The 14,969-nt window shown below is 42.9% G+C and overlaps 1 protein-coding gene across 1 annotated transcript in view; it reads right to left on the bottom strand.

Annotated features, from left to right (window-relative positions):
* The window catches only part of shoc2 (SHOC2 leucine rich repeat scaffold protein), a 191,347-nt gene extending 177,305 nt beyond the window's left edge, over window positions 1–14,042 (bottom strand). Inside the window, exon 1 of the mRNA XM_060842283.1 lies at window positions 13,401–14,042. The gene's annotated coding sequence lies outside the window, so the exon portion shown is untranslated. The remainder of the gene's footprint in view (window positions 1–13,400) is intronic.
* Window positions 14,043–14,969: the final 927 nt, after the last annotated feature.

Here is a 14,969-nt window from a genome sequence, read left to right as displayed (position 1 = left end):
TCGATCATCCAGTGTGTGATCTCGACCACTTTCTTTCCATAATTACGAAAGTGTTGTCCACGTATCTGATCCAGAGTTTAGGTTGGATTTGTTGGAGGGCTGTTTGTTCCAGTGTTTGCATCACTGCTTCTGTTATGAGCCCAGAGATGGGTGAGCTGTTTTTCTCTCTCTATAAATGCTGACAGAGCTGCTGAATATTTCCAGCATTTCTAACATATTTTTTAACTTAATTCATTTTGAAAGACCACTTGGTCCACCTCTTTCGTAAACCAAGACAAACAGTTTGCCACACTTGGTCTCTTGGAGAAATCCTTTCCAAAATGTGTATAAAACCTTCCAATACTCAGAACTGAATGAAACTTACAGTCAATAGAATGTATTTTAATAGTAAATCTAAAGGTTTACTGAGGCTTTTCTCAATCTAAGTAGCTCAAACCATTGATGCTGAATTAAAGCAGCTACCACATATGATAAAAGAGAAAAAAAGATGGGTTATATTTCTAAAGGTAGTGCTATTTCAAAATACTTTAAAATGTTTTGCCTCATTTAGGACTTGATTGGTTGCAATGCTTCCAGAGAAAAATAAAACAAATTGAGATGAAAAAATAAACTATGTTCAGATATTTCCCTGAAGGTATTATCTCTTGAACTTCAGCCTCTTATCGCCCATATTTTAAGATCTCTCAATCTTAAGCAAGCGAAAACTTAAATTTATTTTGTTTAATAGTGATTAGTAGGCAAACATATTCTATTAGCAAGAAAGCTATATGGCCCAGGTCAAAAGTAATTTAATTGGTTTATTGTTTTATTGCTGCTTAATAGCTCAGACAGATTAAAACTTAGGTTAATGCAGAATGGCTTGAGGTAAATGGGTCTTTCTGAGGACACAGCCATGTTTTAAATTGCTTTTGGGGTATGTTGAAAGCTTATGGGTATATAAAGATAAATAATATCTTCATATTATACATCTGCATATATGATATTACATTGAATTTAAGTTTGAATTAATTAAAATACAATCAAAAGAAAGAAGAATTGAAATAACTTAACTCTATTGGAAACCATAACAGAATAATAGATTATTTAACCACTAAACAGCAACTACTCCAATAGAGTAACACTCCATTGGCAAAAGCAAGTTCAGTAAAATTCCTCGTTCTCTGGAAACTTGATCCCACCCCTTCATTCTGCTTCTATTGTTCCAATTTAAAAAAAAATCCCAAGGCCTCACTAGCTGTTTATTTTATTGACTTGGAACAGACCACTCATTGCGTCTGTCTAAATCTCTTTTCATTAATAAACCAGGACAAGGGGGGGTCTAAGATGGTGGCGATCTGAGAAGATCACACTGCAGAGCTTCGCATCGCAGCAGGAGCAGGACAGTCCTTTAACCCACCCAACCCAGGTCATCAGGATTTCCTTGGGTGTTGGAAAGAATGTGGAGCCCCAAGAAACATTTACAAATTGACTTAGCTGTATTTTCAGCTGCCCAGAAATGCCTAAAAAAGGAGGAGCATCTGAGGCCGGGCCTGCAGCTCAGCCTGCAGCAGCCTCAGAGCAGATTACTCTCCAGGACCTGGTGAACCAGCTCTCGAAATCTCGGGAGATGTTGGGGAAACAGATTGAAGAGAAGCTGGCTCCAGTCTCTCTCATGCTGCAGAAGCATGAGCAGCAGCTGGGAGACCTGGAGAAGAGGATGGATGAGGTGGAGCACAGGGTCACAGTGGTGGAAGCTGATGCCAGTTCATTCAAGGAAGAGATCCAAGCCCTGAAGACGCTGGTTCATGATTTGCGTGACCAAGTGGATGATCTTGAAAACAGGGGCAGGAGAAAAAACATTCGGATCATCGGTCTGCCCGAGGGTAAGGAAGGTGATCGGCCTGCGGAATTTGTTGAAGATTGGTTTCCGAAATTCCTTAACTTGGAGACGGGCATGTGAGGATTGAAGATAGAGAGGGCTCACCGGGTCGCAGCGTGGAGGTCGGGTCTGGGTCAACGCCCTCGTCCTTTTCTGGTGCGGTTCCATCATTACCGGGATAAGGAGAGAGTCATGAAGGCTTCCAGACTCCAGGGGAAGGATCCAAAGGCCCTAATTTATGAGGGGTCTAAGATCATGTTTTTTCAGGACTTTTCAGCGGCGGTGATCCAGAAACGAAAATCGTATAATGGTGTCAAGAGAAGATTGAAGGAGCTTGGATTCAGTACTCCCTGAGATATCCGGCAGTGCTTCGGATCACCTTAGATGGATCCATGCATCTCTTTGACACATCGGAGAAGGCAAGAGACTTTGTGGATAAACTAACCTAAGTTAAACAATTGTGGTATGTATAAATATTGTTGCTTGGGTATGCGTTTATCATTCAGTAAAAGAATTGTTTTTTCCCCTTTTTTTAACCTCTATTGATAATAATTTGGTTCAAACTATGTCTGGCGGTGGTTAAGATGTACATTTTAAATTTCTAAGTTAGGACATACCAAAGGATGGGTGGGGTATTTATTCCCCAATTTTTAATAAAAGAATGTTTTTTTTGTTCATATTGATATTCTATGGGGTACTTATTCTTTTTAGCTTGTGCTTGCTGGGAGAAGTGAAGGTGGTTGAGATGGTTAGATGCCTATTTATGGGCATTTCGAGACGGTTAGTTGCCCCCTCCGGGGGGAATACCTACTCAGCGCTATTGGCACTTTATATGTTGGTTTGTTTTCTAGTTTTTGTTGTTTTTTATTTTTAATAATTTTGTATGTTTGTTAAATGTAGTAGTTTTAGGTTATGTAGTTTTCATATTTGGTGGGTCATGCAACACTAAGGCTCAGCAATTTGTGGTTCAGGTTCCTCCTCTCTGGAATTTAAATGTAATTGCAGAAGATTATGCCTAATGATTTGATTAAATGGTGTACCTGCAATGTCAAGGGACGTCACTCACCGATTAAGAGGAAGAAGGTACTCTTGAGTTTCAGAAAGGAGAGGGTGGATATTGCTTTGTTACAGGAGACACATTTGGGTGACAAGGAGCATCTGAAATTACGGCAGAATGGCTTTGACCGAGTTTATTTTTCATCATTTAATACCAGAAGTAGGGGAGTGGCTATATTGGTTCGGAAAAATCTCTCATTTAAATTGTTGGAATGTGTTAAAGACACCCATTTGTAATTCTTAAAGCCTCGATAAATGGGGAAGAATATGGCATTTTAAATGTTTATTGTCCCCCAGCTCATTCTCTTAAATTCTTGGTAGATGCTTTTTCTAAACTGATAAGTCTCAAGTCTTGGCACATCATTATAGGGGGAGATTTTAACTGCCTCATGGACCTCACAGTAGACAGGTTGCCTAAAGGTCCCTCGATACCCTCGGCACAAAATAAACAGTTATTGGGTCTGTGTGGGGAATTAGGATTGGTGGATGTCTGGAGGTGTCTCCACCCTACAGGTAGGGATTTCACGTTTTTCTCCAATCCGCACAGATGTCACACGAGGATTGATTTTTTTCTGACCCCTGCAGTAACTCTGGATCTGGTGGCATCCTGTTCAATTGGTAATATTGCCATCTCTGATCATGCTCCAGTGTACCTCATGGTTAAAATTAAAGATGTTACAGTGGATTCAAGGTACTGGCGAATGGACCCCTTTATTCTCATGGACAGCAAGTTTGTGGAGTATTTCTCTAGGGAATTTCGGGCATTCCTAGACATCAACATAGGCTCGGTTGATAACTCATCTGTTCTCTGGGAAACTGCCAAAGCTTATGCCAGAGGGTTAGTTATTTCATATTCCACAAGTAGGAAGCGGCAAAAGGGTGAGCAGCAGCGTCTCCTTGAAGCACGGTTGAAGGCAGCCAAGAAGGCCTATTTTGACAGACCCTCGTTGGTCGAACTACAGAGGCACTGCGGTCTGCACTAAATTCCATGCTCACGCAGACAGCAAAGAAGGAGCTGGCTTTTGCAAAGCAAAGGTTATACAAGCAAGGTGACAAGTCAGGCAAATACTTAGCATACCTTGCCAGAAAGAGAAGTGCCCCACAAACCATTACAGCGATTAGGAAAGGGTCTGGGAACCTAACATGTGATTCTAAAAAGATTAATGTGGCGTTCCAGAGATTCTACTCTAAATTATATCAGTCTGAGAATTGTGAGGAGGGGCAGGCCAAAATGGAATCCTTTTTTAGAGATCTGAAGCTCCCGGGTGTGACTCCTGAACAACAGTCCTTTCTCAATGCCCCATTATCAGAGCAAGAAGTGCAGGAAGCTGTGAGGCAGCTTCAGAGTGGAAATGTGCCCAGTCCTGATGGACTTCCCAGTGAATTCTAAAATGAATTTATAAGTATACTGTCAGGCCCGATGCTGGATATGTTTAATGATTCATACAGTCATGTTTGTCTCCCACCATCTCAGAGAGAGGCCAATATTTCACTTATCCTTAAAAAAGGGAAGGATCCGGAAGACTGTGCTTCATACAGGCACATCCCGCTCTTAAATGTGGACTTTAAGATCCTTTCTAAGGCTCTTGCGTTAAGGCTGGAGACTGTGTTACCTTCTATTATTAAAGAGGATCAGATGGGCTTCATAAAGGATCGCAGATCCTCCAATAACGTTAGGAGGCTGCTAACGTAATTCAAGCATGCCAACAGCAGTCAATACAAGGACTGGTGATTTCTTTAGATGCAGAGAAGGCATTTGACTGAGTTGAGTGGCCGTACCTTTTCTATACTCTAGACCAGTTTGGTCTGGGTGAAGTTTTCATAAGATGGGTAAAGGTTCTTTATAGTGTACCTCTCGCTGCAGTCATTAACAACAGGGTATGATCAAGCAATTTTAATATTTCTATGGGCAGCCGGCAGGGCTGTCCCCTTTCACCATTACTTTTTACGTTGGTGATTGAACCATTGGCAGAGGCCATTCGTGGGGATCTCAATATATCAGCTCCAGAAGTGGGGTCAAAATTACATAAGATCTCGCTGCATGCAGATGATGTTCTAATTTTCTTGACAAATCCAACAGTCTCAGTGCCTTGCCTGATACAATGCAGTCACGCGTTTGGCGCTTTTTCAGTGTATAAGATTAACTTTGCTAAATCAGAGGCTATGTCTTACGAAAGAGTTGGCTTTTGAGAGTGGTTATAGATTCCCATTTAGGTGGTCACAGGGGGTTTTGTGTATTTGGGCATATTCATTACTCCAGTTCTGGATTGGCTGTTCAAAGCCAATTTTACTCAATTATTTGAAAAAAATTAAACAAGATCTCCAAAGATGGGAGGCACTTAAAGTCCTATGGTTGGGTCAGATAGCGCTTATTAAGATGAATATTCTCCCTCGTTTGCTATACCCTATACGGATGCTCCCCCTGATTTTCAATAAACAAACACTCAGGAGACTAAACAGTTGGTTCAGCTCCTTTATCTGGCACCATAAACAGCCCCCATTAAATTAGCCAAACTGTAGTTGCCTCACAGATTGGGGGGAGTAAACCTCCCGGACATTAAAAATCACCAGTTAAGCTCGCTTTTGACCTACGTAAGTGATTGGGTTTGTGGGGACCCTCTTTCAATATGGCTAGGTATCGAAGTCTCCCAGGCAAGGTGCCCCCTTACCAGTTTGCTGTTTTTGGACAAGGTGAGACAGTGAGGGAATATTGCCATAACCCAATAGTCATCAATACTGTTAAAGCATGGAGGGCAATTCGGCAGAGGGAAGGTAATATTGGCAAAACATCTTTGTTTACACCTTTATTGGGTATGCCGAGTTTTCAACCAGGTATGATAGATTCAGGATTTAAACGTTGGGCAGCTAGGGGTACATCTTGCATGGGTGATTTATTTGAGGGAGATTTAATTATGTCCTTCGATCAGTTAGTACGGAAGTACAAGTTACCTAATAGAGACCTCTTTCGTTTTTTTCAAGTTAGGGATTTTATTCAAAAAAGGACCACACTTTTGACTGATCCCTACAAATCTGACACAGAAAGAGGGGTACTAAGGGTTAAGAGTACACACTCTGTCAGTACTCTATACCACCAATTGGGGAGTGCCACCTCAGATGAGTCTGATCGACTCTGCAAGGTGTGGGAAAGAGAGAGCTGGGTGTTGAAGTTGCTTCAGAGGCATGGGAGGATATTTAGGAGAATGCAAGGAAGATATCAATTTGCAATAGGACCCATGCTTTACAGTTGAAGATTCTCCAAAGGGTCCACTTAGCCCCAGACCGTTTGTCAAAATTTAAACCAGGGGTATCTTCAGCATGTCCCAAGTGCAAGGTCTGTACGGGTACTCTTACCCATTGTCTTTGGTCTTGTGACAGGCTTCAAACATATTGGAGCGCTGTGGTGGGTGCAGTGGAGAGGAGTTTAGGTGTAGGGGTGGAGAAGGACCCTATTTCGCTCCTTTTGGGCCTACCCATTGTATTTCCTGCAGACTCACATAAGGCAAAACTTTTCAATATTCTTACATTCTGTGCAAGGAAGAATATCTTGCTAGGTTGGATATCAGAAAACCCCCCAGGCCTGTCGGGTTGGCAGAAGATTGTTATGGAGCATATTCCCCTGGATTTTCTCACAAATATGGTACACCACAAAACTGAGAATTCTTACAAGACATGCCAACCCTTTTTGAAATACCTGGACACAGATTTATCTGCCACACTAACAAGGGCTTTTATATAGCTGTAACAATTGTGTTTCATGAGTCCAATATCCAGGGAGGAGGAACTGTGAATGTATGAGTGTTTTGTTTGGCTGGGCTGAGTTATTACTATTTATTTGTTTGTTGTTAGGTATTTATTTAGTTAGTTAAATAGCTAGTTTAGGTTTTTTTTAATTTTATACTTCTCTGTATATGTATTCGTATAGGAGGGTGGATTGGGGAATTTGTTTTTATTATTTGGGTTTAGTTTTGTACTATTTTTGTACTGTTTTGAATTGCATTGTTTTGTATTTGTTGTAATATTTAAAAATCTATTTTTTCTTAATAAAAATATATTATAAAAAAAACCAGGACAAAGCCATAGTATTATCACATCAGGCCGGATATCTCTGCAGGAGTTCCTCAGGATACTGTCCTAGGCCCAATCATCTTCAGCTGCTTCACCAGTGACGTTCCCTCCATCATAAGGTCAGAATTGGGGATGATCACCAATCATTGTGCAATGTTCAGCACCATTCGTGACACCTCAGATACTAAAGCTGTCCATGATCAAATGCAACAAGATCTTGACAACATCCAGAATTGGGCTATTAAGTGGCAAGTAACATTCATAGGGAGATACGCGTGGAAAGTTCTTTACACAGGGGGTGGTAGGAGCCTGGATCGCATTATCAGCAGAGGTGGTAGAGGCAGGAATGATAGAAGGGCTTATGCTCGAAACGTCGAATTCTCTATTCCTGAGATGCTGCCTGGCCTGCTGTGCTTTGACCAGCAACACATTTGCAGAGGCAGGAATGATAGTCATTTAAGATGTATCCAGACAGATACATGAATGGGCAGGGAGCAAAGGGTTACAGATCTTTAGAAAAAAGGCAGCAGGTTTAGATCAAGGATCTGGTTTGGCGCAGACTTGGAGGGCTGAAGAGCCTGTTCCTATGCTGTAATTTTCTTTGGTCTTTTTGTGCCTTGTTCACAAATGCCAGGTGGTGACCATCTTCAATAAGAGGCAATCTAACCACTGCCCTTAATATTCAACGATGTTACTATCACTAAATACCCCACTATCAATATCCTTGGGAGTTACCATTGACCAGAAACTCAACTGATCTTGCCACATAAACACAGTGGCGACAAGAGCAGGTCACAGGCTAGGAATACTGTGGTGAGTTACTCACCTCCTGACTCCCCAGAACCTGTCCACTATCTACAAGGCACAAGTCAAGAGTGTGATGGAATACTCCCCACTTGCCTGGATGGTTGCAGCTTCAACCACACTCAAGAAGCTTGACACCATCCAGAACAAAGCAGCCCACTTGATTGGCGCCACATCCACAAACATCCTCTACCACCAATGTTCAGAAGCACTACATTTATCTAAAAAGTCCAATGCAGAAATTCACCAAAGATCCTTAGATAGCACTTTCCAAACCCACAATCACTTCCATCTTTAAGGACAAGAACAGCAGATACATAGGAGCACCACCACCTGCAATGTCCTCTCTAAGTCACATACCATCCTGACTTGGAAATAGATGATTATTCTTTCAGTGTTGCTGGGTCAGAATCCTGGAATTCCCTCCCTAAGGGCATTGTGAGTCAACCCACAGCACATGGACTGCAGTGGCACAAGAAGGCAGCTTACCCTCACCTTCTCAAGAGCAACTAAGGACTGGCAATAAAAATATTGGCCAGTCAGCTATGCCCATATCCCACAAATATTTTTTTAAAATCCGACTGCACCTCCTCCAGTACAATCATATTCCTCCCTTAGTGTGATGACCAGAACTGCACATAGTACTCCAGCTGTGGCATAACCAAAGTATTATATGGATCCATGCTCCCTGCTCCTATAACCTATGTCATGTTTAATAAAGATATGTCCCAGAAGCCTTCTTAACGGTTCTATTAACCTGTCCTGTTGCATTCAGAGATCCGTGGACAAGCACCACAAGATCCCTCTGTTCTTCTGTGACCTTCCTTGTGCTCTGATGTCTTATTATTTCTTCCAAAGTGCATCATCTCACACTTTTCAGGTCTAAATTCCATCTGCCTATGACCTGACCAGCTGACCAATCTGTTTATACCTTCCTATAACCTAAGACCTTCTGCCTCACTATCAAATGCCCAGCCAATCTTCATGTAATTTGCAAACTTACATATCGTCACCCAACATTTTCCCTTGTTTATATATATCACAAACAATAAGGGACCAGCACTGACGCCTTTGGTACACCACTGTACACTGAGCTCCATCACACAAATGGCCTTCTACCTTCTGTCTCCTGCCACTAAGCCAATTTTGGATCTATCCTGCCAAGTGCCCTTGGATCCCATGATTTACTTCATATTGACTATTCCTGATCACATCTTGCCTCTCCTTCAGAATTTTCTCCAATACTAACCAACCACTGATGGCAGGCCCACTGGTCTGTAATTCTCTGGTTTATCTCGACAACCCTTCTTGGAAAGTGGAAGCACACAGCTGTCCTCCAGTCCTCTTCCAACTCCCCGTACCTCCCGAGCAGCCTGAGATCCATGGGGATTTGTCCACTTTTAAGCTCAACAAAATCTCCAATACCTGCTTCCCTATCTGTGAATCTGCTCAAAAACCTCAGTCCCACTCCCAAGTTCTGTATCTATATCCCCTTTATTCTGAGTGAAGACAGAAACAAAGTGCCCATATAACATTCTGTCAATGTCCCCCTGCTCCATACTCAGATTGCACCTTTGTCTCTAATGAGCCCTATCTTTCCTGGGTTACCCTGTTCCCATAAGACCATAAGACATAGGAGCAGAAATTAGCCCATTCAGCCCATTGAGTCTACTCCGCCATTCAATCACGGCTGCTAAGTTTCTCAACCCGTTCTCCCGCTTTCTCCTTGTAACCCTTGATCCCCTTGATACTCAAGAACTTATCTATCACAGTCTTAAATAAACTCAATGACCTAGTCTCCACAACCTTCGGTGGCAATGAATTCCGTGGACTCACCACTGTCTGGCTGAAGATGTTTCTCCTTATCTCCATTCTAAAAGGTCTTCCCTTTACTCTAAGGCTATGCCCTCAGGTCCTAGTCTCTCCTACCAATGGAAACAACTTCCCAACATCTACTCTGTCCATGCCATTCAGTATTCAATCAGGTCCCCCCTCCTCCTTCTGAACTCCATCAAATATAAATCCAGAGTCCTCGACATTCCTCATATGTTAAGCTTTGCATTCCCGAGACCCCTGAAGATACTTACAGAACATCTCGGAATTCTCCCCAAACTTACTGCTGATTATTTTTCACGCTTCTTTATCCTCCTAACTGCTTTCTTAAATTCCCCCCTTCACTCCCCATTACCCTCTATGTTCTCCACTGATTTGCTTCCCTGTTACACATTTCTCTTTTCCTTTAGGATTCTCTGGATTTCTTACTCCTATATTTGATCCTCAAGGGAACATTTTGTATTCTCAGCAGTACCTTTTTGAACATCTTCCACTGTTCTGATGTAGATTTTCAAATGAGTAGCTGCTCACAATCAACTTTGGCCAGATCCTGCCTTATTTTAATAAAATTTGCCTTATCCCAATCCAAAACGCTTTTTTGAAGACCAGCTTTTCTCCCCCTGTCCACAACAAACATAAATTGCACTGTACTGAAAACAGCAAATCACAGTGGGTCAGACAGCATCCATGGAGAGACAGCAAAATGACTTTTTGAGTCTCTAGATTTGAAATGTTAGCTTGTTCTCTCTTCATGAATGCTGTCTGACCCACTGTGACCTCCAGTATTTGTTATTTTCAGCACAGTTTCTAGCATCCGCAATCATTTGCTCCTATAAATCACACTGCATTGTGTTTGCTACCATTAAAATACTCCATTGTCACCTCGAACACTGGCTTGCCCAGAATTAGATCCAGCACTGCACAGTCCTGTGTTGGACGTTCTATGTGTTGACATTAAAAGGTCTCCTGAATATATTTAAAAACATCCAACTCCTCTAAATCTTTTACACCATCACAGTTCCAATTAATGTTTGGGAAGCTGAAATCTCTTTCTCAAACTACCTTATTAATATTGTTACACACCTCAGTAACTTTCTACGCAGTTGTTTTGATCTTTTTCAATGTATCATTTGGGATGATAGTAAATGACTGGGTGGTGACATAAAACTCTTAGGTAGACACCTGAATAGTTCATTAGTGCCACCTTATATTCGCAAAGACCTGTGGAGCTTGGAAGCTGTGAGAGACAAAGGTTGAACTTACAAAGTGATTGGCACGTCAAGGAATGAATGAGGAGTCAGTAGAAAGTGATGCTTTAAAGGTGATTTTCTTATAAAAGCCTCAGGAATTGGGCACAATCCGTCAGTTCTGATGAAGGATTTTTCCACTCAAAACGTTAACTGTTGTTTTTGCTCTACAGATACTGCCAAATTTGTTGAGTTTTTCCAGCAGTTCCTGCTTTTGTTTCGCATATCAAGAATTCATAGTTTTAGTTTCAGAATTGGGCACAAATTGTTTAGTTCCGCCAAGATTGACCATGGACTATTCATGCACTAATAAGCTAATAAAGAATGTTTTGGGTCATGCTCAGGGGTTATAGGCAGCAAGATTTAATAAAGGAAAAACCAAAAGAACTGTGGATGCTGAAAATCAGAAATGAAAACAGAAAATGCAGAAAAAACTCTGCAGGTCTGGCAGAATCTGTGGAGAGAAAGTAAAGTGAACATTTCAAGTCTAGTGACCCTTCTTCAGAACAGAATTAATAAAATCTGTGTTATTTAATTCTGCTGCACAAGAAGGAACACTGAAAGCAGAACTTCAGTCAACAGAACAGACCAAGAAACCTGTACCCAGTTAATCAGTGAAATAACAGGTATCCCAAAGCAGATGAACTGAAAACCGTTGTTTTTATTTTGAACTTTTTTTGTGTTTGTTTTCACAATTTAATTCATTCTATAAAATCTGTGAAAACACATTACTGCCTGGAATGGGCCTTATAACTATGCAGGGCTAGTAAACTTTTAGATTGGATCTCTTAAACTCTGCCTCTAATTACAAAAAAGGGATAACAATTTCTCTACCTCTAGGCCAGAAAGCTCTGGTTCAATTCCCACCTACTCCAGAGGTGTGTAATAACCTCCAAAAAACATATAAAATAGACCTCCAAGGGACTTGGATATTACTGTTAAAGTGATCCCTAAAATCTTCCAGCAACAACACTTGCTAATAATTTAAAATCACCAGATTAGATTAGATTAGATTCCCTACAGTGTAGAAACAGGCCCTTCGGCCCAACAAGTCCACATCAACCCTCCAAAGAGTAACCCACCCAGACCCATTTCCCTTTGACTAATGCATCTAACACTATGGGCAATTTAGCATGGCCAATTCACCTGACCTGTACATCTTTGGGCTGTGGGAGGAAACGGAGCACCCGGAAGGAACCCATGCAAACACGGGGAGAATGTGCAAACTCCACACAGTCACCCGAGGATAATGGTAGATTTTTGCTGAAGGAGGGGGTAAAAGCACATGGAACAATGCAGTAAATGAATTTAAGGTACAAGTCAGCTATGAACTTACAGAGTCATGCAAACATGTTCAAGGAGCTGAATGGGTACTAATATTTCCTGGAACAACACAAGAAATGCCAGTATTGGACACCAGACTCCGTCAAATAAGACAGCTTACAACATGCTGACAAAGTTTGGTGTAATAATCACAGACGTAGCCCTGCATGGGTAAGTGGCATGGTTGACGCAAGATCAGGACCAGTTACGTTAAAGTTCAGCTAGGAGCGATGGGCCTGAACATGCAAGTGGACCACATGAAAGTTGCGAACTTCCAAATGGTACATGAGCAAAACATGCCCAACTTTTCAAATGCCTTTCCAACTGTTCTGGAACCAGTGGGCTCTCCCTCTGTCAAACATTGAAGAGACCTCTGAATCTGAGATGGACACAGCATATACTGCTGCATCAATGCCTGTGCCGTTGGAAGAAGAGATGAATTTCTTCCAAAAAGCTCCAGGTACAAAGGTGACATCCCGTGTGTTACATGCCCCCTGTACCCAACACACAGTTGTTTGAAAATGACCCAGTGCTAAAATGTCCCAGGAGTTACTACATAAAAAGAACTGACTATGTCTTTGAACTCAGTGGGTTGTGAGGTCGTGATTATTTTGAGCTGAAAATGTGTTGCTGGAAAAGCGCAGCAGGTCAGGCAGCATCCAAGGAGCAGGAGATTCGACGTTTCGGGCATAAGCCCTTCTTCAGCCTCAGGCGACTGACTGTGTGGAGTTTGCACGTTCTCCCCGTGTCTGCGTGGGTTTCCTCCGGGTGCTCCGGTTTCCTCCCACAGTCCAAAGATGTGCGGGTCAGGTGAATTGGCCATGCTAAATTGCCCGTAGTGTAAGGTAAGGGGTAAATGTAGAGGGTATGGGTGGGTTGCGCTTCGGCGGGTCGGTGTGGACTTGTTGGGCCGAAGGGCCTGTTTCCACACTGTAAGTAATCTAATCTAAAAAAATTATTGAGGTCAGTCAGGTGGACCTCATAGAATGAGTTCCCTGACGGGGATGTTAACCTGGTCCAATCAGGGAACCCTGCCTGACAGATAAGAACAGGAGTGTCAGAGATTCTGTTCACTCTGAGAGCAGGTTCTGAGGAAGCTGGATCAGTGTCAAGGACTTTCCTCATGTAAATAATGGTTGGCTTGGTGACAGGATACTGGCCTACGTGGAGTTATTTCATTTCCAACTTCACAAATATTTCAATATGACACAAACCTGTGACACTATGCTGTCCACACCAATTGGAAAGTGAATAAACATTGTTAACTGAATGCAAGATTCTTCATTGATAACAAAGCAGCTTCTTCCCCGTTGCTAATACTTCTACAATTATTGAACACATGTTTTGTAAATCTTAAAAAAGCCAACCATAATTCTTGGCATGTGAGTTTTCTCCTGGATATCTTGCAGCAGTGTCTTGGAAATTAATCTTCAATTCTTAGAGATTGAATCTTGGAGAACCCTGGATAAACTGAGACATTTTTTTCATTATTCCTTCATGGGATGTGGCCAGTACTGGTATTTGCTGTGCAATCCTAATTACCATTTAGCTAGCTGGGCCATTTCAGAGGGCAGTTAACCACATTGCTGTGGGTCTGGAGTCGTATAAGGCCAGACCGGGTGAGAACAGCAGATTTTCTTCCCTGAAGGACATGCTGAGCCAGTTGGGTTGTTTTGTGTCAATCCATGATAACTTCAAGGTCACCATTAGCTTCACCTTCAGGATTCATTGATTGAATTTAAATCCGGCCAGCTGCTGTGATGAGAATTGGATAGTCCCTAAGATACTAATCCAGTGACGTGTTAGCACTTTGCCCCACAGCAGACAGCGGGAACTGGACGTACGCTGCGCTCCAGGCTGCAAGGCCTGGCCGTATCTATGGAAACTGCGCGCGCGAGGCCGGAAGGCAGGGCTTGCGCCTGACGCACGGCGGCGTCATGAGGTCACTGATGATGCAATCCAGTGCGTGCGTCAGTGAGGCTGCGTACCGAAGGAGGATCGGGTCAGTATTCAGCCAGTGCCCTTCTTGGGGAACGGAGAGGGGCTAGTAGGAGGCGGACGGGCGGACCGGCAGGCCGGAGAGGAGAAGGGGAAGGCTGGCAGAGATTACCCGGGGGCATGGGATTGAGGGAACAGAGGCCCATCGCCTGCTGTGCACGGGGCGGGGGGCGGGTACTGTCGGCATGGAAACAGCTCGCTGTCAATCAGAGGCAGTGACCCCGCCCCCTTGAGACTGAGGCTCATGGTCTTAGGGGCTAGGGACAGGCATGGAGACTGGATGGGCTGAATGTCAAAATGTGGTGCTGCAAAAGTGCAGCAAGTCATGCAGCATCTGAGGAGCAGGAGAACTGACGGTTCAGGCAAAAGTCCTTCACCAGGAATCCCGAAATATTGATGTTCCTGCTCCTCGGATGCTGCCTGACCTGCTGTGCCTTTCCAGCAGCACTCTCTCAACTCTGATCTCCAGCATCCTCAGTCCTCCTTTCTCCTGAATGTCAAAAGGCAGAGGGTGGGGATAAGGGTCTCTTTCTTTCAGGATGGCATGTTCTGCAGAAGTCAGTGTTGGAACAACCACCATTCGCATTATAATTAACAATCTGGACCAAGGAACCGAGGGCATTATTGCTATGTTTGCAGATGATGCAAAGATAGGTGGAGGGACAGGTAGTGTTGAGGGAGCGGGGAGGCTGAAGAAGGACTTGGACCAGCTAGGTGTGTGGGCAAAGGAGGGGACGTGGAATACAATGTGGGAAAGTGAGAGATTGTGTACTTTGGAAGAATAG

This window comes from Hemiscyllium ocellatum, chromosome 22 (assembly GCF_020745735.1).
Source record: "Hemiscyllium ocellatum isolate sHemOce1 chromosome 22, sHemOce1.pat.X.cur, whole genome shotgun sequence".
Lineage (NCBI taxonomy): Eukaryota > Metazoa > Chordata > Chondrichthyes > Orectolobiformes > Hemiscylliidae > Hemiscyllium > Hemiscyllium ocellatum.
Note: the sequence above shows the minus strand (reverse complement) of the source record. Positions and strands in the feature narration are given on the sequence as shown.